Consider the following 23,316-nt stretch of genomic DNA (forward strand, 5'->3'; position numbering starts at 1 on the left):
CCCAGGTGGTGTTGGAGGAGCAGGGAAGGACCCAGGTTTGCTCAGGCTGCACCAGGACTCGATGCAAAGGCCTGACAGGAGCCAGCAACGGACACAGCAGCCCAGACCCTCTCGCCTCTCCCCAGTATGGCTGGCAGCTCACAGGGGCGACCCCGCCCTGGGCACGAGGCCTTGGCACCGGCTGTGGGCTCAGGAGGGGGCGGACATGGGACATAAGCGATGCCGAAGGGAGGGGTGTGGGCATTAGAGGCCACTACCATTGCCCCGCCCCCTTCCCCGCACCTACCCCTGCCCCTGTTCTGAGGCCACGCCCCCACTCATTCCACTCCCCCCTCCCTCTGCTGCTTGGGCTCCCCCACCCTCACTCAGGTTCGCTGGCCTGAGGCTGGGGTTACGGTGCAGGATGGCTGGGGAGTGGGGCGCGGGAGAGGCTGCGGGTTGCAGGCTCTGGGACAGGTTCAGGGCAGCGATGGGAGTTTGGGTGCAGACTCAGAGGCAGTTAACTGTGGGAGGAGGATCCAACAGGAGGCTGGGGTTTGGGGTGGGGGGTGTCTACCCCAGCTGCCTGAGAGATACTAGACTGACTCTGGTTTCCTTGTGTCTCCCCGGCTGGGCTCTCACTCCCACTTCTCCTCTCAGGGTCCCTGCCGGCTCCCCTGCTCTATCTGAATGCGTCCCTGGCACCTCCACCCCCCCAAGCCTCACGAATGTGGCCCCGACTGAGACATCTCACTCCCCTGGCACTCCAGCCCCAGCACAGATTAACTCTCCTGGGTTCCAGGGAGAGTGGCATTTGCGGGTCCCTCTCAATCTGAGGGGGGGCCAAAAATGAGGGATCCCCGAACCTCAGTCCTCCCTGTCCCTTCCCCTCACCTCAGTGAGGCTTGTGGGTTTTGGAAGAAGGGTTTTTGTATTTTGCTTTTCTCGTGTGTGGTCCCCAACTGGTTTTTCTGGGGGTCAGTGGCCCTGGAGACAAAAAAGGTTCCTCATCCCTGCCTTTAATAAAGAAAACTTTGAAACCCTTTGTGGTAGACAGAAATTAACATTTTACCTTATTTAAAATGAAGTTTCCTAAAGTTAAAACACCTAATCTGTGTAAACATTCAAATTAAACCAGTCACCCAAGCTCCAGCACTAGCACAATGGCGCCGCGTGATGATGCAATGGACGGTGCGCACCCAGGCTCCTACCCTCCGCTCTCTTCTGCACCCCACCGCCCCGTCGCAGACCCCAAACTCCTCGGTAGAAATGTGGCCCTTGACCACTTGCCAAAATGCCCCCCCCCCATTAAAAATTATTGACAAAGCCTGATCCAAATGTTTTTTGAAACGTTATTTAATCAGAATTTAAATACATTCTATACAATTGGGAGGGTTGGGGGGAGGGGGACGCAGCTGCTGGCTCCTCAGCTCCTTGTGCTCTCACTGGCTGTCTTCCTGCTGCAAGGGAAGCAGAATCCGTCACATTCATCCCTGGGGACTCAGGGGTACTGGGCCCCCCCAGCATTTCCACCCTCCTCCCCCCTGCGCTGAGACTTGTTCTGCTCTCTGGTCGCCCCCCGTCAGGCCCGCAGGGTGAGCTTCTGACCCACCCAGCAGGGACGTGGGGTGGGGGCAGCATGAGGAAAGGGGCGGGGGACTCCCTGAGGGGATGGGAAGGAGACCCTGGCCCTGCCCCACTCTCCTGCATCTGCTCCGGCTGCTCACCATGTATCCCAGGAGCTGATGGGCCTGCCCATGCAGGGCGTGGGCCAGGACCAGCCCGGCCTGGCTGGGGCGCCTCAGGGGGGAGCGGGCAGCGAGCAGAGCCTTGTCTAAAAAGCAGTTCTCCTGCTCTGGGGTGAAGAGCTGCCCAAAGACCTGAAATCAAGAGCACGGGAGGTTTCAGCTGACGGCCCAGAGCCCGGCCCCAACTCCTGGGGCTAAAACAGCTTCCTCCTTCTGCAAACTCCCTTCCAGACCCTGCACCCAGACGCTCTCCTCACCCTGCACCCCAACCCCTGCCCCAGGTCACACCTTCCTCCTGCCCCCAAGACCCTCCCAGACCTCACCCCCCTCCGCACAACAGAGCAGCCCTAGGCCACTGGCCAACATCTTGGAGCGACCTCCATCAAAAAGTGTTGCCCCCCCCCGCCCTGCTTCCCCTTCTATGGGAGATCCGGGGCAAGGTGCGGCGCTGCCCCTAGGAAGCGCCGCCCCTTTGAAACGCCGGGACAGCGTCACAAAGGGGCAGCGCCGCCCTGTCCACGGCTCGAATAGTCGAGGGAAAATGCATCGACCATTCGATCAGCGACTCCCCGCTTCCCACCCCGCGTCCTACCCGCACGAGGGCCCCAGCCAGCCCCACCCCCGAGCCCTGCCCTGCCCTGGCAGCGCGTCCTTACCTCTCCCACCCTGACGGTGTTGCTATGCGCCAGGACCCATCTCTCCTTATAGTAGTGCCTGCACCACAGGTCCTCTGCCTGGTGGATGTTGAGGCCTGCAAGAGACAAACCAGGGTGATTCTGCTGGCAGGTCTGAGCCCTTCCCCTCCCACGGGTCCCTGCAGGCATCCCTGGGCAAATGGAGGGGCACAGGGGGCAGAAGGGGAACACAGAGGGACGCATCCCCCCTTGGGCCAGTCTGGGGAAAAGGGCTGGGTCCCCTCCCCCCGCCGCCGGCACCCTCAGGGTGTCCCTGGGGCCCAGGTCCCGGCTGGGTTCCTTACCCCTGTGGTGCAGGAGGAGTCGGTACAGGCTGTGCACCCCCTTCCGGGCCAGCCGGCTGACGTCTTCGGATGGGTCCGAAATAAAAAGGCCCAGCTGGGCCACGTGGTGACCCATCCTCGGCCAGTCGGCGGAGTTCTGAGGGGAGAGAAGAGGGGGGGTCCCTCAGCATCCTGGGGCTGCACGTCCCATGCTAACGGCCGCCGAGGCGGTTCTGAGCTCGGGGACGGACAGAGACACCTCCCGGGGCGGGGCGGGGCGGGGCGGGGCGGGGCCGGCCTTGCGAGGAGACAACCCTGAGCAATGGCCCCGACTGAAGGGTCACTCCGGGGGTGGAACAAGGGGATCCACTGACGGCCACTCCCCAGTCTGGGGCCCAGGTGCCCCCCGGAAAGGCCCAGGGTCGCCCCTCCCCGGGGAAAGGAGAACGCGGCCCATTCCCGGCCCATTCCCAGCTCTGCCTCCCGGGGACGCTCCCAGCCCCGCGCCCTGCAGCCCCAGACCCCCCGGCTCCGAGGTCACTTACCTCAAACCCCGGGAGGGTGGTGGCGACTCCCAGCAGGGCCGTGGTGCTGCCAAGGGCCCTGGCTCGCTCCTGGGGCAGGCGGGACTCCAGCCACGGGCTCAGGTGCTGGGGGGGAAAGAGGCAGGTCAGGACCCGTAGGGAGGCGCCGGTTCTGGGCAGAGCCTGGGGCTCCTCTCAGACTGTGCCCCCCCCCCACCAGCCACTGACACAGCTCCTCTCTCGGCCCCCCGAGGAAGCAGGGACAATGGCCCCGTCCCCCCCACGGGGCTCACCTCCATGATCAGCTGCAGCCTGGCGGTGTCTGGGGACTCGGCGAGGAGGCTTGCCAGTAGGGCCTGGAGGTCGAAGGGAAGGGCCCGGATGAACTGCTGCAAGACAAGGGGGAGCCCTGGGTCAGAGGGGGGTTGGGGAATCCAGGCCACCCGCTGGCCCCGGGGTGCAGCCTTGAGCAGGGTCTGAGCCGCCTCGCAGAGCAGGGAGGAGCCCAGGCTGGGCATGGAAGGGACGGGCCCCCAGGGAGAGCAACGGGAAACCTGGAGGGAAGGATCCAAACCTGCAGCTTCTTCTCTCCCTCTGCCCCCACCCCCACTCCTCTCTGGAGCTCCAGCCCAGCCCGGGAGCAGGGCCCGGAGGGACGTACCTGTGTGTGGATGGGCTCCTGCTGCCAGTCCCCAGACACAGTCTGTCCCACGGCCGCCCTCAGCAGGGGGCTCAGGAGCTGGGCCTGTAGGGGAGGCTGCAAGGTGCTGGCAGGAGAGAGGGGCAGAGACTGTTAATTCAGCAGCAGGGCTGTGTCCAGACTCAGGGGTTTTTTCGGGAAAAGTAGCCTTTTTCCGAAAAAACTTCACCTGCGTCTAGACTGCAGTCGCGTTCTTTCGAAATTAAATCGAAAGAACGCGGCTTTTCTTTCCACGGCGGTAAACCTCATTTCACGAGGAAGAACGCCTTCTTTGGAAAGTGCTTCTTTCGAACGAAGGCGTTCTTGAATGTAACTAGGGCTTCTTCGAAAGAGAGCATCCAGACTCACTGGGTGCTCTCTTTCGAAAGAGGCTTGCAGTCTAGACATAGCCCAGGAGACAGAGACTTTCCCACTCCCTGGTCAGGGGATCTGCTCTGGGGGAGAATCGGCGGGGGGGGGGGGGTCGGTACCTGAGGCTGCAGGCGGCGTTGAGGCAGTCGGCCAAGACCAGTGGGGGGGGGAGTCCTCCATGATCTCCTGTGAGACCCAAGGAGACAAAGGGGCGTGTGAGGCTGGGGCCCCCAAGAGACGCTCACACGGCCAGCGCCCCCACCCAGCAGGATCCAACCCCACTGCCTCCTGCTGGCCTGTAGCCCCCCTGCCCGGCACAGGGCCCCTCCCAGCACCCCCCTCCCAAACCGGGACCAGCTCAATCCTTGTCCCCAGGCCGTCTCCTGCCCCTCACTGCCCTGGTGACCAGCCTCTGAACCTCCTCATCCCTGCTCCCCAGGCGCATCCTCAGCAGCCCGCTCTGCTAACCTTCCAGCTCCCCCCCCCATGGCCCGGGGAGACCCCTCCCTGTTCCGAATCCCCCTCCCTGTCCAGCACCCCAGACCTGCCCCATTTCTGTGTCCCTCCCTCCTCCAGCATCCCCACCCACCCTCCCCATGTCCACCTCCCCCTCCCCCTCCAGCACTCCTGGCCCCACCCATCCCATTTCCAGCACCCCCACCCGCCGCCATGGCCCAGGCAGACCCCTGTCCACCCCACGTATCCCCTCCCCTCCTCCCGGCCGCCGCCACTCGCTCACCACGATCCTGGCCATCATGGTGTCCTTGCAGCAGCGCGGCGCCAGGGTGTCCTCACCCCTTTGGAGGGCGGCGAGGCAGGCGGGGGGGACGGCCAGGAGGAACCGCTGCAGGGCGGCTGGGCTCTGCACCCCAGAGAGAGTCTGTGAGCCTGGGGCCTGCCTGCCCCCCACGGACAGCTGCAGGGCTCAGGCCTCCCAGGAGTGGAGGTGGGAGCTGCCGGTTGTCCAAGCACCCACACTCCCCCCCCAACTGCTTCCTCAGGCTTGTGGGGGCCCAGCTGGTGCATGACAAGAGACCTCAGCTTGGGGGGCCCAGGTCATGCAGGAGAAGGGGCCCCAGGGGGATCCCCAGGGACAAGCCCCTCCCGGAGGGGGGGACGTGCTGGGAAGGGGCCGGACAATCTCGGGTCCCCCCCGTGTGGAGAAGGTTCCTACCGTGTCCCGGGTGTGGAGCTGCTCTTCAATATCATAGATGGCCCCTTCCTCCACCCGGGAGTCCATCCGCTCCTGGCAGAGCTCCGCCGAGGCGCAGGGGGGCTCTGTGCGGGAGGGAAGGGACCAGGGTGACTCCAGCGGCCAGCAGGGGTCACGCGCCCCCATGTCAGGGACCCAGGGCAGGTTGGGCCCCACACGCCCCTCGCAGGGACCCATCCCCCTTCCACCCTCACATCTGCCAACGCCCTCAGCAGAGCCCCCACCAGGAACAAGAGAGCCAAGCAGCCCCCCCCCCGCCCCCATCCATTGCCCTGGCTGCGGGGCAGACACTGGGGCTGCCCCTCCCCCCCGTGTACTGGGTGAGCCCCTGGGCCCAGCATGTTCACGGCCCCTCACCTGGGTCTGAGCGGCTGCAGGAGGTGGCCCGGCTGCAGCTGGAGGCCCAGGCGCTGCTGCTCACTGAGCTGGACCCACAGCTGCAGGGGCTGGTGCGGAGAGGCTGGGGGCTCCCGGAGACTGGCAGGTCCCCGGGGGCCGGGCAGGGCGATGCCCCCTGGTGGTAATGGGGGCTGGGCTCCTGGGGCAGGTGTTTCTCTCCACAGAGGAGGCCCCAGAGCCACCCTACCCGGCTGCCCCGCTGGGCTGGGTCCCGCCTTCCCAGCCGCCTCTGGAGCCAGGTCCGGAGGGGCCTGGCCGGTGGGCGAGTCGCCCCGAGCTGGTGGGATTCAGCTTCCCCGCCCGCGGGGACGGAGGAGCTGCTTCCCACCGGCCCTGGGGCCATCTTCAGGGCTTTCCGGAACCACAGCCTGATGTGTTTGGCCATGCTGCAAATGAGGGGAGCAAAGGGGAGCTTGGGGCGCAGCCTGCAGAGCGAAATCCAGGGGTTCCAGCTCCCCAGAGCGACTGCCCCCAGCCCCCAAATGGCCCCTTGCTTATCGGCTCGGTCTTGCACAGGCACTTCTGGCCCTTGACCGAGGGCTGGGCCTGCCTGGAACCCAGCCGGCCCCGGGCGGGATCCAAACCCCTGGGGGCTCTTACCTTCTGCAAAGCGCTGTCCGGATGTGGAACTCACAGAGGACAAAGCAACTGTGAGCAGGAGACGCACCAGAGCTAAAGCAACCGGGGGTCTCCAAAGTCCCCTGGGCCCGCCCCCCCCTTTTATCAGCCTGAGATGTGGGTTCCTCTGTGAGGTCACCACCTCCCCACCTGCCCTTTGCCTGCTCTGCTGAGGGCTGCCCAAAGCCCCTGTGAGGTCACTGCCCCCCCACCTCACCCTGCCAGGCAAATGTCCTGCCTCTGGCCACCCCTCTGGGAAGTTGGAGCCATTCCTAGGGGTCCCCCCCACTCCCTGACTGGGCATCCTGCAGCCAGCAGCTCCAGTAGCCCCATAGGCTGCTCCCTGCCCTACACTGCAGGCTTCTTGCACAAGAACTGTTTCACACCGGAGTTCTTGCGCAAAAGGTCTCGTGCAAGAGCACCTCCACCCTGCCATGTGCTTTTGCACAAGAGTGTCCATGGCACTGTGAACGCTTTCTTGTGCAAGAAAGCTCTGATGACCATTTTAGCCATAAAAGTGTCTTGCTCAAGAAGCCCCTGGTGCCCGTCCACGCTGCCTTCTTGCACAACAGCTCTTGCACAAAAGGGGCTTATTCCTCGTGGGGAGAGGAATAACTCCTGTGCAAGAAGCCCTCTTTTCTGATGCTTTACTGCAAATTTACTTGCACAAGAATTCACGTGCAGTGTAGACGCGCCACAAGTTTTTGCACAAGAACAGTTGTTCTTGAGCAAAATGCCTGCAGTGCAGACGTGGCCTTGGTGTCACCCAGCACTGGACTGCCTGGCCAGGAGCAAGAGTTAGAGCCTCCCACTCGCCCCGCTGCCTCTCATGGGCTCCCGTCCGGCCCCAGCCCTGGGCTTTGCCCTAGCGCATCCCAGCAAGGCCTCTGGCCTGCACTAGACCCATTGACATGTGGAGAATCCACCACTGTCCTGGGGCGCTTTTGTCTATGGGACTCGGACTCACAGCTGAGCATGGAGCCTGATTTCTCCCAGGACTTGGGCTCTTTCCTGGCCAGGCCCTGGAACTGGTTCCACCTTTGTCTGCCAGGGACCGATACTGTCTCTCCAGGGAGGCCCTGCAGTGCAGGCACCTTCCTTTCCCCCCTCGGGAGCAGTCATTGTTCTGCACCCCACAAAGCAGTGGGGGGCTCCTGGCTGCCCCAGCTACACGCGGCACGGGCTAGATAGTTCGGACTACGTAGCCATTCCGAACTATCTGTACTCCTCGTTCCACGGCACGGGGTTCGCACTAGCCGGCTTTTAAAAATGGTGGCGCCGGCTTTATGCTAATGAAGCCTGGGAAATTCAAATCCCAGGCTTCATTAGCAAGTTCGGTATGCATACATTACCCCCCTAGTTCGAACTAGCGGGGTAGTGTAGACATACCCCCTGAGACTCACTGGTGCTGGCTCACCCCCTGTCCTGCTCGTGGCTCCGTTGTCCTCCTCCCCGCAGCCCCCCCCAGCTGTAAATGCTGCTCACATCAGTTCCCCTTCCCCGTGGCCAGGCCCTGCAGGGCTCTGGGGGCTGGTTTGCTGCCCTCAGCCCTGCAGTAGCCTCCTCCCCAGTTTGCAGCCCCTCCCATCATGCGTGGGGTCTCCTGGTACCGGAGGGAGGATGGGGGCAGACCAGGAAGGTTAATTTGATGTTGCAGCGGCAGGAAGAGGAGGGGTGGCGCAGAGGAGCTGTCAGTACATTATCTCAATACGCCATCCCAGTGCAGGCGTCGCACTCAGCTCTACCTGCAGAGGAGTCTCTATCTGCGGTGAGCAGAAAGGGGGTCTAGGACACACACACAAGTAGCCCCAGAACCACGCAGGAGCAGAGTCGTTCTGCGAAAGGGAGAGGTTTATTGGGTCTGCGAGGGCGGCCGTAGGGGGGTGTCGTGTGTGTGCCACTCATCTCCGTCTGGGCAGCGGCACCGGTCGGGCTCAGAACTGGGCACAGGACCCGACCACGGCACCATCGATCTCCAGTGTATCGATCTGCTGGAAGCCGCGGCAGAGCTGAATTGCAGAACGGCTGCCCATTGGCAAAGACCTTGAAATTCTGGTTCCTGCAGCCGATGGAGAGGAACCCACTCCTTCTGGGGGGAGGAGCAGCCAAGAGAGGGACCCACTCAGACCGGTCTGGCAGCGTGACGTAGTGGAACCAGCGCTGCCTAGGTAGGGATTTACCTCCCCCCAGTCTGCTTCTGAGACCGAGTTTCCCCCTCTGCCCCATGGGCTAACAACAAGGCACTTTACAAACATTCTCTGTGTCATCGGCATTGTATGAAGGGGGAAACTGAGGCATGGAGCGGCATCTGATTTATATAGCTCAAGCCAGTCCCCACCCCTCTCGGTCTGCAGGAAAAGAAGCCAAGTGCTCTTGTTCCCACTACTCCTCCATTCCCCTGCTTCCACCTGATGTCAACTACACAAAGCTCACTACTTCTTCTTTCCTGCACTTAAGCCAAGCAGATCAGGATGGGGAGGAGACATGAGGGAGCCCCCAGGCTCTTGCTCTTTCTCGCACATACACACACATATATTACTTTAGAAAATGCCAGGTGTGAGCTAGAGGAGAATCTCCATTAACTGTTAGCACTATAGGGCATATGATACATACATACAGCATTTACAGTCCATCCAGCAGAGGGCAACAATACACCCCGCACACATGTAGCTCCCCCTCCTTTTCCAAATGCCCCAAGATTTAAACTACTGGAGACTACCCATTAGCTGTTAGTTGTATAGGAACTTTGGGTATGTCTACACTACAAAGTTAATTCGAACTAACAGCCGTTAGTTGGAATTAACTTTCATAGGTGCTACACATACAAACCGCTAGTTTGGACTTAATTCGAACTAGGTAAACCTCATTCTACCAGGAGTAACACCAAATTCGAATTCAGTAGTTGGAATTAAGGGCTGTGTAGCCACTTAATTCGAAGTAGCTGGAGGCCAGCCCTCCCCAGGTTCCCCTGGTGGCTGCTCTGGGCCAAACCAGGAAAACTCCTCTCCTCTCCCCAGCCCTGGGGCCCTTAAAGGGGTAGACCCTGGCCAGACGGCACTTGCCAGAGCCAGCCCTGCCAGCAGTCTCTGCCCCGAACCAGCGGCTGCAGGATGAGCCAGGCAGCCAGTGCCAGCGAGCCGTCCCCCCGCCCAGTCCCCCAGCACCCAGGGGCCAGCCAGGGGCCGTAGATGGCGCGCACCCTCCTGGTCTAGTGTGGAGGTCATGGACCTCATTGAGGTTTGGGGGCAGGCCCCCAGCGTCCATGATCTCTGTACTAGGAGGAGGAACATGGCCCAATAGGCACATGCATGTCTGAAGAGACCTGACATGCTCCTGACCCTGGGGCGGGACCCAGCAGGATGCTTTCCCTCCACACGTCTCCTCTACATGGAGGCAGGGGACATCTCCCCCCCCCCCCCGCCCGCCCACCGCCCCGGCCACACTATACATGGCACAGGGACATGGGTGCGGTCTTGGGGCAGCTCCCAGTCCCGGGGAGAGCCAGACATCCTGACCATGGCCTCTGTACAAGCACAGCGGCTCTGACGGTGCAGGGCATGGTCGCCCTCACGTTGCGGGGCGGGGGGAGGGGGCTGGGCATCATCTACTGTGTCCCCAGGGAGAAGTGACCACTCTCTTTCTCTACAGCTGTACCAGCTGCTCGTGCAGGGCGCACCACCCCACCCGGGACATGCTCCCGCACCCATGGCCTGCTCCGGTCCGCCACCACAGAGCAGGAGTACTGGGACCAGCACCTGGGGTCCTTGCGAGCCCTGCACCACACCGTCAAGGCCTGGATGTGGGAAGACCTGCAGCTCCGCCAGGAGCAGCTGGCTGAGGACCGAGCCAGAAATGCAAATCTGCAGGCCCTGCTGCAGAGCATGGTGCCCTGTGCTGATCCTGCACCTGCTGCCCCCCCAACAACTGTCCCTCCTCCCACTCCTGCCCCCCTCCCACCTCTTCCTCCTCAACCCCCACACCCTCCTCCTCCTCAATGTCCACACCCCCCACCTCAACCTCTGCACCCTCCACACCATCCCCCCGGGGACGCCGAGGCCCCCTCCCTTGCCGTGCTGGGAGGCGGTTGGCCCGGCGTCACCCCCACCCCGATCCCTGAGTTTCCCCTCCCCCTCTTTCCCCTTGCTTTCCCCTTCCAGCTCCCTCCTCCCCTCTCCCACACTCTCTCCTGCCCTTTCCTGCCTCCTTTCCCCCTCTCCCCACAGTTTTATTTCCCCTCCCCAGTTTTGTCAAATAAAGAGAGTTTGTATTTTATTTTTTTACATCAGGAAGCGGGGCTAGGGAGGGGTAAGTGGAAGAAGGTGAGGGAGGAATGGGGCATGAGCCCCCGATGGGGAGGACTAGGGTGGCTCTGCGGGCTCCTTGGGGTGGAAGCTCTCCTTCAGGGCCTCCTGGATCCTGACAGTCCCCCGATTGAATTCAAATTAGCTTTTAGGTCTAGATACACTAGTTCAAATTAGCTTAGTTCGAATTAACTAATTCGAATTAAGTTAGTTCGAATTCGTGCTGTAGTGTAGACATTCCCATTAATGACACACTCTTGCAGTTCTGATGCCATGCAACAGAGGGCAACAGACTGCACCGAAAATGTTGCGTATGAAAAAAAAAGCTTATTGAAGTTTTTCTACAATATTTTACCAACATTTTTAAAGCACAAATCGTTTAATTTAAGTTAAATCTTTGCCCTCAACACTTCACGTGCAATGATCTTGGGCATTCCACACAATAATTTAGCATTGAAAGGCGATCTTTTCCTGTGCTTTGCGGTGACAATTTGGATTTGGGCATCCAAATCCAAACTGGCAGGAAAATGTCTATTTGAAACTAAACCTCACACAAGCCATTTGTGCTTCTAACTGACCGTTCTGTCTCCTTTCATTTGCAAAAAACTCAAAACAAAGGAAAATGTCAAATAGAAGCCCAGGTGGGATGATACGTCTGGTGCCTCCTGCCACAGCAACCCCCCACCCAGTGAGTGCAGAGGAGGCAATAACTCACTGGCTGCCGGGTTACGACAGGGGCAGGGAATTCCAGAAGAAACTCGCCCAGCAGAAGGGTTTGGCATTCCCCCTCGGAAAGAGCCACTTTCCTGCCCTGAAAAGACATTTCCAGGCTCAGTCATGCTGGGCAAAGCCCAGAAAAGGGGCATGGAGACAAAGCATCTCATTGGACGAGCCCGCCCCCCCTGTTGTGTCATCATATTTCCTTTGGCATCCGTTGCCATGTGTGACGGACCGGACGGGGCCGTGTCTGGGCACAGCTGAGGGCATCCGCTCAGGGCGAATTGCTCAAATTCGGGGCTCCTTACAGCCCCCAGACTGGTGACCTTTCCAAACAGGCCACAAACCAGTCCCACGGAGCACTTCAGCAGCCTGCCTGAAGCCTCCCGAGCAAAACCCCTCCGACACCCCAGCAATATCCGTGCCCCAGATGGCCCCGGGCCTCATACACCGGTGAGGTCACTCGTCAGGTCGGGCCGGTGAACTACGAGATCTATCAACCGGATCGGAAGAAGAAAACCCAAATATTTCATGTAAATTTCCTGAAGCACTGGCGAGAACGGGAGGCCCTGATGATTACCCCCTAGCCAGCGGAGCCCACTCTAGGGCCGGAAATACCTGATCTGGGGGAGGAAAGAGAGCCACAGCTGGGAAACACCCTCTCTGCAACCCAGGTGAAACAAGCACATTGTCTCATAGGGTATGTCGACACTACCCCGCTAGTTCGAACTAGCGGGGTAATGTAGGCATACCGCACTTGCAAATGAAGCCCGGGATTTGAATTTCCCAGGCTTCATTTGCATAAGCCGGCCGGCGCCATTTTTAAAACCCCGCTGGTTCGAACCCCGTGCAGCGCGGCTACACGGGGCACGAACTAGGTAGTTCGAACTAGGCTTCCTAGTTCAAACTACCGTTACTCCTCGTGCACGGGGTTCGAACCAGCGGGGTTTTAAAAATGGCGGCGCCCCGCTTATGCAAATGAAGCCTGGGAAATTCAAATCCCGGGCTTCATCTGCAAGTGCGGTATGCCTACATTACCCTCCTAGTTCGAACTAGGAGGGTAGTGTAGACATACCCAGAGAGACATTTCGAAAGACCTTCACAACCCAACCCGGCCATACTGGGGTAATAACACATAACATTTGGACCCCTCCAGGCCAAGTGGTACGAGAAGGTACTCGGCCTCTCCCCCGCCAGATGCGGAAGGTAGTCGAGGAGGAAGTCCAGTCGATGCTGCAACTGGGAGTGATAGAGCGCTCCCAGAGCGAGTGGCGTAGCCCAATCATCTTGGTGCCGAAACCAGATGGCAGTGTCCGCTTCTGCATCGATTTCAGACGAGTAAATGAAATTTCAAAATTTGACGCCTACCCCATGCCGCGAACGGACGAACTGTTAGAACGCTTGGAGAGAGCCGACTTTATAACCACCCTAGATCTTACAGAGGGATATTAGCAGATCCCCCTGGACTCCGAATCGAGAGAAAAAACTGCCTTTTCAACTCCCCCGGGATTGTTCCATTTTATAAGGATGCCATTCGGACTCCATGGGGCCCCTGTAACATTTCAGCGAATGATGGACCGCTTGCTATCCCCGCATACAGCGTATGCCGCCGCGTACCTAGATGATGTGGTAATTTACAGACAAGATTGGGAGGAACATCTCGAGCGGGTAGCGGCCGTAATGCGGACATTGCGGGATGCCGGCCTGACCACCAATCCCACGAAATGTAAACTTGGCTGGCAGGAAACCACCTACCTCGGGTACCAGCTGGGGTGGGGCCTAGTCCGGCCTCTAGTAGGGAAGGTGGAGGCGGTCCAAAACTAGCCGGCACCCAACTCCAAGAAGAAAGTAAGACAGTTTTTAGGGTTGGCAGGCTACTATCGCCGTTTTGTGCCACACTTTGCAACTCGAGCCGCGCCTCTCACGGCGCTCCTCAAGAAAGACAGTCTTCAAAGGATCAGGTGGTCGCCGGAATGCAAGACAGCTTTTCAGGACCTAAAAGCCGCTGTGTGCAGCGAGCCAGTTCTGTTCAGCCCCGATTTCTCCCGGCCCTTCATTGTCCAGACGGACGCGTCAGACTGCGGACTGGGGGCAGTACTGTCCCAGGAAATTGAGGGAGAAGAACACCCAGTGCTGTATATCAGCCAAAAACTATTTCCTCGAGAGCGCCGCTATGCCGCAATTGAGAAGGAGGCCCTAGCGATAAAGTGGGCCATCGAGGCGCTGCGGTATTACCTCCTTGGAGACTCTTTTATTCTTTTTACAGACCATGCACCCCTACAATGGCTCCATCAGATGCGGGATACCAACAGTCGCATCATGAGATGGTACCTGTCCCTCCAACCGTATGTATTCACAGTGAAACACCGAGCAGGGAGGGACAATGTCGATGTCCTGTCCCGCAGGGAGGAAGAGCAGAATCCCGGTCCCGGAGATTGGGAGCTGGACTTAAGGGGGGAGGAGTGTAGGGGGGTGGAATGGCCACCCACTGAGCCGGAGGCGGAGGAACCCCTCTGGGAGCCATTTTGGGCCCAGCCTAGCCCCGCCCCCTCACCTGACCGGAAGTCAAAGGGCGGGACATAAATACAACTATGATATCATTGGTATTACAGAAACCTGGTGGGATGGGACGCATGATTGGAATATTGGTATGGAAGGGTACAGCTTGCTCAGGAAGGACAGACAGGGAAAAAAGGGAGGAGGGGTTGCCTTGTATATTAAAAATGTACACACTTGGACTGAAGTGGAGATGAACGTAGGAGATAGCTGTGTAGAGAGTCTCTGGGTTAAGCTAAAAGGGGTAAAAAACGAGGGTGATATCATGCTAGGAGTCTACTACAGGCCACCTAGCCAGGTGGAAGAGGTGGATGAGGCCTTTTTTAAACAATTAACAAAACTATCCAAAGCCCAAGATTTGGTGGTGATGGGGGACTTCAACTATCCAGACATATGTTGGGAAACTAACACAGCGAGGCACAGGCTATCCAATAAGTTTCTGGACTGCATTGGAGACAACTTTCTGTTTCAGAAGGTTGAAAAAGCTACCAGAGGAGAAGCTGTTCTGGATTTGGTTTTAACAAATAGGGAGGAACTAGTTGAGAACTTGAAAGTGGAAGACAGTATAGGGGACAGTGATCACGAAATAATAGAGTTCATGATCTTAAGGAAAGGTAGAAGGGAGACCACCACAATTGAGGTTATGGATTTCAGGAAGGCAGATTTTGATAAGCTCAGAGAACTTGTAGGTAAGGTCCCATGGGAAGCAAGACTGAAGGGAAAAACAACTGAGGAGAGTTGGAAGTATTTCAAAGGGACGTTGTTAAGGGCCCAAAAGCAAACAATTCCGCTGTGTAGGAAAGATAGAAAATATGGCAAAAGACCAGCTTGGCTTAACAAGGAGATCTTGCATGATCTCAAAATAAAAAAGGAGTCATATAAAAAATGGAAACTAGGACAACTAACAAAGGATGAATATAGGCAAGCAACACGGGAATGCAGGGGCAAGATTAGAAAGGCAAAGGCACAAAATGAGATCAAACTAGCTACAGGCATAAAGGGAAACAAGAAGACCTTTTATAAATACATTAAAAGCAAGAGGAAGACCAAGGACAGGGTAGGCCCACTGCTTAGCGAGGAGGGAGAAGCAGTAACAGGGAACTTGGAAATGGCGGAGATGCTCAATGACTTCTTTGTTTCGGTCTTCACCGAGAAGTCTGGAGGTGTGCCTAACGTAGTGAATACAAGCAGAGAGAGGGTAAGTTTAGAAGATAGGATACACAAAGAACAAGTTAAAAATCACTTAGGAAAGTTAGATGTCAGCAAGTCACCAGGTCCTGATGAAATGCATCCCAGGATACTCAAGGAGCTGATAGAGGAGGTATCTGAGCCTTTAGCTATGATCTTTGAAAAATCATGGCAGACAGGGGAGATTCCAGAAGACTGGAAAAGGGCAAATATTGTGCCCATCTATAAAAAGGGGAATAAGAACAACCCAGGAAATTATAGACCGGTCAGTTTAACGTCTGTCCCAGGGAAGATAATGGAGCAGGTAATTAAGGAAATCGTATGCAAACACTTGGAAAGTAATAAAGTGATAGGGAATAGCCAGCATGGGTTTGTGAAGAACAAGTCATGCCAAACTAATCTGATAGCTTTCTTTGAAAAGATAACGAGCCTTGTGGATAAGGGAGAAGCGGTGGATGTCATATACCTAGACTTTAGTAAGGCATTTGATACGGTCTCGCATGATATTCTTATTGATAAACTAGGCAAATATAACTTAGATAGGGCCACGATAAGGTGGGTGCATAATTGGCTGGATAACCGTAGTCAGAGAGTTGTTGTTAACGGTGCTAAATCCTGCTGGAAAGGGATAACAAGTGGAGTTCCTCAAGGGTCTGTTTTGGGACCCGTACTATTCAATATCTTCATCAATGATGTAGATATTGGGATAGAGAGTACTCTTATTAAGTTTGCAGATGATACCAAACTGGGTGGGGTTGCAACTTCTTTGGAGGATAGGGACATAATTCAAAATGACCTTAGCAAGTTAGAGAAATGGTCAGAGGTAAACAGGATGAGGTTTAATAAGGAGAAATGCAGAGTGCTCCACTTAGGAAGGAACAATCAGTTCCATACATACAAGATGGGAAGCGACTGTCTAGGAAGGAGCATGGCGGAAAGGGATCTAGGGGTCATAGTGGACCACAAGTTGAATATGAGTCAACAGTGTGATGCTGTTGCAAAAAAAGCAAATATGATTCTAGGTTGTATCAACAGGTGTGTTGTAAGCAAAACTCGTGAAGTCATTCTGCCGCTCTATTCTGCACTAGTTAGGCCTCAGCTGGAGTACTGTGTCCAGTTCTGGGCGCCACATTTCAAGAAAGATGTGGAGAAATTGGAAAGGGTACAGAGAAGAGCGACAAGAATGATTAAAGGTTTAGAGAACATGACCTATGAAGCCAGGCTTCATGAACTGGGCTTGTTTACTTTGGAAAAAAGAAGATTAAGGGGGGACATGATAGCGGTTTTCAAATATCTAAAAGGGTGTCACAAGGAGGAAGGAGAAAATTTGTTCCTCTTGGTTTCTGAGGACAGGACAAGGAGTAATGGGCTTAAAGTGCAGCAGGGGAGGTTTAGATTGGACATTAGGAAAAAATTCCTAACTGTCAGGGTGGTCAAATATTGGAATAAATTGCCAAGGGAGGTGGTGGAATCTCCCTCTCTGGAGATATTTAAGAACAGGTTAGATAGACATCTGTCAGGGATGGTGTAGACGGAGCTTGATCCTGCCTTGAGGGCGGGGGGCTGGACTCGATGACCTCTCGAGGTCCCTTCCAGTCCTATTATTCTATGATTCTATGATTCTATGATAAGAAGGCTGCCTGGGAGCTCAGTCAGGGCCCAGCCCAAAGTTATAGTGAGGAGGCTGCTGTCAGGCAGCCCCATCATTGGGGAGCTTCACAGATCCCATCGAGCCCTTGTGGGGGATGAGCCGGGGGCAGAGCCAGGATTGTGCACTGGGAGCAGGGTGGGCTCAACCCCCCTTGCAGCAGCAAGCGCCCCGCGATCTGCAGGGTGGGAGGCGAGTCCCAGTCCCCGCGATGGCCATGGTGCGAATCCTGAGCAGCGCCACTCGTCTTCCACTGGCATCTGTGGGGACTGGAAGAACCATTTCACAGCGGCGCAGAGCAAGGCCTTCGACGGGATCTACCGGGACCGCATGGGAGGCCTCCTGGGGGCGTTCCCCTGGGATGCGCCCTGGGATTGAACAGTGGGAATAAAGCATCCAGGAGACCACGAGGAGCCAGGGCTGAGTTGCTGGGAGTGGCTGGCTGCCGTGGTTCACACAGCCTATGGGAGGGAATGGCTCCGGCCTGGCAGGATGGACCAGGCTGAGGAGCGTTGCCTGGCTTGGGCATTTCATGCCAGTGCTATCTGCCATGCCCTTGCCCTCCCTCCCACCAGGTTCCATAATCAGCCTGGCCTCTTATTGCCACAGGGAGCACCTCCAGGGTCAGCCTCCAGCCACTGCAGCTCGCTCCCTCGGCCTGTGACACCTCCCTGAACCTTACCGGCACCGCTCTACAGACTGAGGTGCATGTTCTGGGAGTGAGGTGTTGTGTCATCGTCTGCCCTGGAACTCTGGGTGCCTTAAATGCTCTGCTGCTGGGCTCACAGCCTGACACCCATAGCCTCCGACAAGCCCACAGAGCCCTGTGTGCGCCAGCCTGTGGCTTCCTTCTTCCCTCCAGAGCTGAGTTTCCCCCAGGCAGGCTTTTCGCAGGAGTACGAGGTGCAGGCTTCCTGTCTCCTCCTTGCTGGCAGGGCCCATCCCACTTAGCTCTGACTCCTGCACTCCCCACACCGCCAGCCCCCTGCCCTGAAGGACCCGAGCAAGGCCAAGTAAGTCTTCTAGTAAAATATTACAGCTTAAAAAGAGAAGCAATGTTTTGGTAAGAGAGTGAAGGAGAGAGGTACAGATTGGCCTTTCTCACCCTCGTTGTCTGAAGAAACAGTTCAGCATTCAGTAAGTAAAGGGTTCACCCTGGAAAGTGGGTGACCAGGAAGTGTTGGCAGGTAGCCAGGAGAACCAATGGGAAGAACGTGTTAGAGTTGGCTTGAAAGGGAATCTGCCTGCTGCTTTTCCTTTGGGCATTCAAACCAAGAACTGGGGGGAAGGGAGATGAATACCCATGCCTAGAAATGGACTAGACTTTGGAAGTACAAACATGTGAGTAGATAGGGAATGTTTATAGTTATACACAATTTTCTTTGTTTTGGTGTTTAGTTAACCCCCCCTTACGCTGTAACTAAAACTGAATCCCAGGGAAGCAATTCTCTGTGTTTTAATCTATTCTTTTCTCAGCTGCTCTATAACACCTAGCAATGAAGTATCCTTTCTCAAGAATATCTTTTTGTTTTATTAATAAGAACACCCTTTTAAAGACTAGGATCTGATTCTTGTGTCCTGGAAAGTAATAGAAGGTGGGTGAGTGCATGACTAAGACTGAGAGGTCAGCTATCAGAGATTATTGGGTTTTCTTCAAGCTTGCTAGTGGTAGCAGAGCTTGGGATACCCCTCTGAAGAAGTTCCCAGGAGCCAGCATCCCACACCGGCAGCTCCTCATAGTTGTGCCATCCTCAGCTGTGGCATCTCCTGTCTGGGATCGGATCTCTCTGCTTGGGAAGAGGGAGGACGTGGCTTTGGAGGTCACTGGGGGGCCTGGTGCTGTGCAGAGGCAGCAGTCGGGCCCCACACACACTCCCCACATCAGTAGGAGCCATGGGGAAGCAGAGCACAACAGAGCAAGTGCATTTGTCCAGTGCTGTATGACTCCGCCATGGCTCCTGCCACACAGAGACTAGCGGGGGCATGACTGCTGCCTCCATGTGGTGCCAGCCCCCCAGTGATCCCCAAAGCTGCATCCTAGGGTACAAGATGCCACGCAGGGAGAGGGCGGGGTGATGGTGGGAAAGAGCAGGGCATGGGGCAGTAATGGACAGGAAGTCCCAGGCCAGATTGTGCAATTGCTCCAGCTGAGGATGGCCCATGGGCTGGGGACAGTGCTGCTGAACACGATCTGGGGGTTATCCAAGATCACAAATGGGCATATGAGTCAACAAGGTAATACAGCTGCAAAAAAGGGTTTGTTTAAACAGGGCTCTGGCTTGTCAGATCTGGGCGGTGCCTGTCCTCCTCCACCGGTCTCAGCTGACGGACTCTGTTGGGTTCTGGCTGCCACACTGTAGGGAAGATGTGGGCCAGGTGGAGCGAGTCCAGGGGAGAGTCACAAAAATGATAAAAGGTGTAAAATACCTGACCCATGAGAACGCCATAGACAGTCTTGAGAAAAGAAAAGGTAGGGAGGGCCGATAACAGGCCTTCCCGTGTGTTACGGGCTCTTCTAAAGGGGCTGATGATCACTTGTCTCTATGTCCACTGAAGTTGGACAATGTGTGAGGGACTTTACCTGCACCGAGGGAGATTTAGGGGAACTTTCTGTCCCTAAGGGCAGTTAAGCTCTGGAAGAGGCTCCCAAAGGAGGCTGTGGAATCGCTGTCGCTGGAGGCGTTTAAAAAGAGGCTGGGCAGACACCTGTGAGGAATGGTCCAGGGTGACGTGCTCCCCTCACAGCTCAGACTTGAAGATTTCAGGGGGTTTCTTGACGCCCTGCCCCTCCAGGGCTCTGTGCTTTCTGCCTCGCTGCTCTGAACGAACTCCCCGAAAACATCCATTGAGCTGCCTCATCATCCCTTCCCTCCGTAGCACTCCCCGTCTCCATGACGCCTGCAAAGCCAGGAGAACCCTGGGGCTGATGGTGTGATGAGACCACTGCCTCTCCTGGAGACGATGACTCCTTGTGCTGCCCTCCCAGGCAGTCTGGGCGCTGAACTTCTCTTCACTGATCAGGTGCCCAGCACAGGGCGGTTCTCCTCATGGCGCAGCAAACGGCTTGGCTGGGGCTGTGACAGACCAGACTGTGTCTGGGCACAGCTGAGGGCTTCCGCTCAGGGCGAATTGCTCAACTTCGGGGCTCCTTACAGTCCCCAGACTGGTTACCTCTCCAAACAGGCCACAAACCAGTCTCACAGAGCGCTTCAGCTGCCTGCCTGAAGCCTCACGAGCAAAACCCCTCCGAAACCCCAGCAATATCCGTGCCCCAGATGGCCCCGGGCCTCATACACCGGTGGGGGGGTCTTAGCACCCAATCCCACATACCCCGAACAAGTACTGTCCGGTTCCAAGAAACCAGCCACAGATCCCTGGTCAAATTACCCTCTGGAACTTACCCACAAATCATGCTGAGCCAATCCTTTAGCATCTAACACCTAAAGGTTTATTATTACAATAAAGAAAAGCATGAGAGTAAGGTTGTTAAAGGAATAGTATGTTACATGCACCGAATCTCCCAGTTCTCAATGCAGCCTCTAGCAGAGATGTTACAGCTGTTGGTTTAAGAGTTCTTGTTGCACATCCTAGGGTCAGGATGGGTTCACAGGTCTTCCAGGCTCTGCGATCCCTGCAATGCTGCCTCTGGGATGAAGTGCTGAGCTGAGAACCAAGATGGCATCGACCACATGGCCTATTTATCCCTCCTTCCTGGCCTCTTCTTGGCTGCAGGAGATCACCTGGTCCTCAGCCTCTCTCTGCTGGCCGCTCTTAGGTGTCCGCCCTCATGCTTTAGGTGTGTCCTTGGCCCATTCAGTGCCATTGTCCCACAGGGCCTCGCTAATTAGCATGTCCACAGGCCGGGCTCTGCCCAATGCTCAACCACATGCAGAGAAATATTCAGGATCCACACAGACTACAGATTCCTTACTACACACACAGACGTTATACAACCACATAAATAGCTTACATAGGACTATCAGATAATAAGCTTCTATTCAGCACCCGACATGGCCCCCTTTTATACCATTTTCTGGGGCCAACACCCCCACCTATGGGTGCAGCAGTGATCTGGCTGCTCCCCTCAAGATCCAGTAATGTGACAGGCAGTGACTGGAGGAGCTGCCTGGGCATAGACTGTAACCCAGGGGCCCACTGTGCAGCAATCAACAGCAGTGTCTGTGTCTCCCCAGCCCCCATTCAGAGCTGAGTACAGGTACCTCCCCAGCCCCCTCCCCACCCCCGTCTCCTGCTCACAGCAGGTCAATAGGGTTCTCCCATTCTTGGGCCTCTGGTTCCCATGCAGCTGCTCCCAACAGGAGTCCCTTGCAGCCCGGCAGGCTGGGGCAGGCCCCATCTCTCCAGCACCAAGGTGATGACGGATACAGACACCAGGAGGAGCGAGACGAGGGTGCAGCCAATGGCCTAGGGGGCAGGAGATGTGGCCGGCCCTGCAAATGGAAAGGACCTGGTGACAGTCGGGTGCAAAGTGGCAAATGGCTCTGCAGTGCCAGCACTAGGCACAGAGCAGCTGCCGTGTAGAGACCTTGTGTGAGTGCCCAGAGGGCTAGATCTCCAGGGGATCATGCTGCAGGGGGCATGTTCCCCCGACAGGAGGCCGAAGTGACAGAGGCTGTTGGGGACTCTCCTCCCTTTGCCCAGGTGGTGTTGGAGGAGCAGGGAAGGACCCAGGTTTGCTCAGGCTGCACCAGGACTTGGTGCAAAGGCCTGACAGGAGCCAGCAACGGACACAGCAGCCCAGACCCTCTCGCCTCTCCCCAGTATGGCTGGCAGCTCACAGGGGCGACCCCGCCCTGGGCACGAGGCCTTGGCACCGGCTGCGGGCTCAGGAGGGGGCGGACAGGGGACATAAGCGATGCCGAAGGGAGGGGTGTGGGCATTAGAGGCCACTACCATTGCCCCGCCCCCTTCCCCGCACCTACCCCTGCCCCTGTTCTGAGGCCACGCCCCCACTCATTCCACTCCCCCCTCCCTCTGCTGCTTGGGCTCCCCCACCCTCACTCAGGTTCGCTGGCCTGAGGCTGGGGTTACGGTGCAGGATGGCTGGGGAGTGGGGCGCGGGAGAGGCTGCGGGTTGCAGGCTCTGGGACAGGTTCAGGGCAGCGATGGGAGTTTGGGTGCAGACTCAGAGGCAGTTAACTGTGGGAGGAGGATCCAACAGGAGGCTGGGGTTTGGGGTGGGGGGTGTCTACCCCAGCTGCCTGAGAGATACTAGACTGACTCTGGTTTCCTTGTGTCTCCCCGGCTGGGCTCTCACTCCCACTTCTCCTCTCAGGGTCCCTGCCGGCTCCCCTGCTCTATCTGAATGCGTCCCTGGCGCCTCCACCCCCCCAAGCCTCACGAATGTGGCCCCGACTGAGACATCTCACTCCCCTGGCACTCCAGCCCCAGCACAGATTAACTCTCCTGGGTTCCAGGGAGAGTGGCATTTGCGGGTCCCTCTCAATCTGAGGGGGGGCCAAAAATGAGGGATCCCCGAACCTCAGTCCTCCCTATCCCTTCCCCTCACCTCAGTGAGGCTTGTGGGTTTTGGAAGAAGGGTTTTTGTATTTTGCTTTGATCGTGTGTGGTCCCCAACTGGTTTTTCTGGGGTCAGTGGCCCTGGAGACAAAAAAGGTTCCTCATCCCTGCCTTTAATAAAGAAAACTTTGAAACCCTTTGTGGTAGACAGAAATTAACATTTTACCTTATTTAAAATGAAGTTTCCTAAAGTTAAAACACCTAATCTGTGTAAACATTCAAATTAAACCAGTCACCCAAACTCCAGCACTAGCACAATGGCGCCGCGTGATGATGCAATGGACGGTGCGCACCCAGGCTCCTACCCTCAGCTCCTTTCTGCACCCAACTGCCCCGTCCCAGACCCCAAACTCCTCGGTAGAAATGTGGCCCTTGACCACTTGCCAAAATGCCCCCCCCCATTAAAAATTATTGACAAAGCCTGATCCAAATGTTTTTTGAAACGTTATTTAATCAGAATTTAAATACATTCTATACAATTGGGAGGGTTGGGGGCAGGGGGACGCAGCTGCTGGCTCCTCAGCTCCTTGTGCTCTCACTGGCTGTCTTCCTGCTGCAAGGGAAGCAGAATCCGTCACATTCATCCCTGGGGACTCAGGGGTACTGGGCCCCCCCAGCATTTCCACCCTCCTCCCCCCTGCGCTGAGACTTGTTCTGCTCTCTGGTCGCCCCCCGTCAGGCCCGCAGGGTGAGCTTCTGACCCACCCAGCAGGGACGTGGGGTGGGGGCAGCATGAGGAAAGGGGCGGGGGACTCCCTGAGGGGATGGGAAGGAGACCCTGGCCCTGCCCCACTCTCCTGCATCTGCTCCGGCTGCTCACCATGTATCCCAGGAGCTGATGGGCCTGCCCATGCAGGGCGTGGGCCAGGACCAGC

At 57.0% G+C, this 23,316-nt stretch overlaps 2 long non-coding RNA genes across 2 annotated transcripts; both read right to left on the reverse strand.

The window, feature by feature from the left end:
- Nucleotides 1–2,147: 2,147 nt before the first annotated feature.
- Nucleotides 2,148–4,720, reverse strand: LOC149520708 (uncharacterized). Its single transcript, XR_016348370.1, has 5 exons — nt 4,380–4,720; nt 3,871–3,976; nt 3,503–3,598; nt 3,231–3,335; nt 2,148–2,478 (listed from the first exon to the last, which is right to left on the reverse strand). It is a non-coding gene; the product is annotated as an uncharacterized LOC149520708 (long non-coding RNA).
- Nucleotides 4,721–4,995: 275 nt separating this feature from the next.
- LOC149520709 (uncharacterized) lies at nt 4,996–6,235 on the reverse strand. Its single transcript, XR_016348329.1, has 3 exons — nt 5,831–6,235; nt 5,435–5,538; nt 4,996–5,122 (listed from the first exon to the last, which is right to left on the reverse strand). It is a non-coding gene; the product is annotated as an uncharacterized LOC149520709 (long non-coding RNA).
- Nucleotides 6,236–23,316: the final 17,081 nt, after the last annotated feature.

The sequence above is a fragment of the Pelodiscus sinensis genome, chromosome Z, assembly GCF_052426305.1.
Source record: "Pelodiscus sinensis isolate ZL-2025 chromosome Z, ASM5242630v1, whole genome shotgun sequence".
In the NCBI taxonomy this organism is placed as follows: Eukaryota; Metazoa; Chordata; order Testudines; family Trionychidae; genus Pelodiscus; species Pelodiscus sinensis.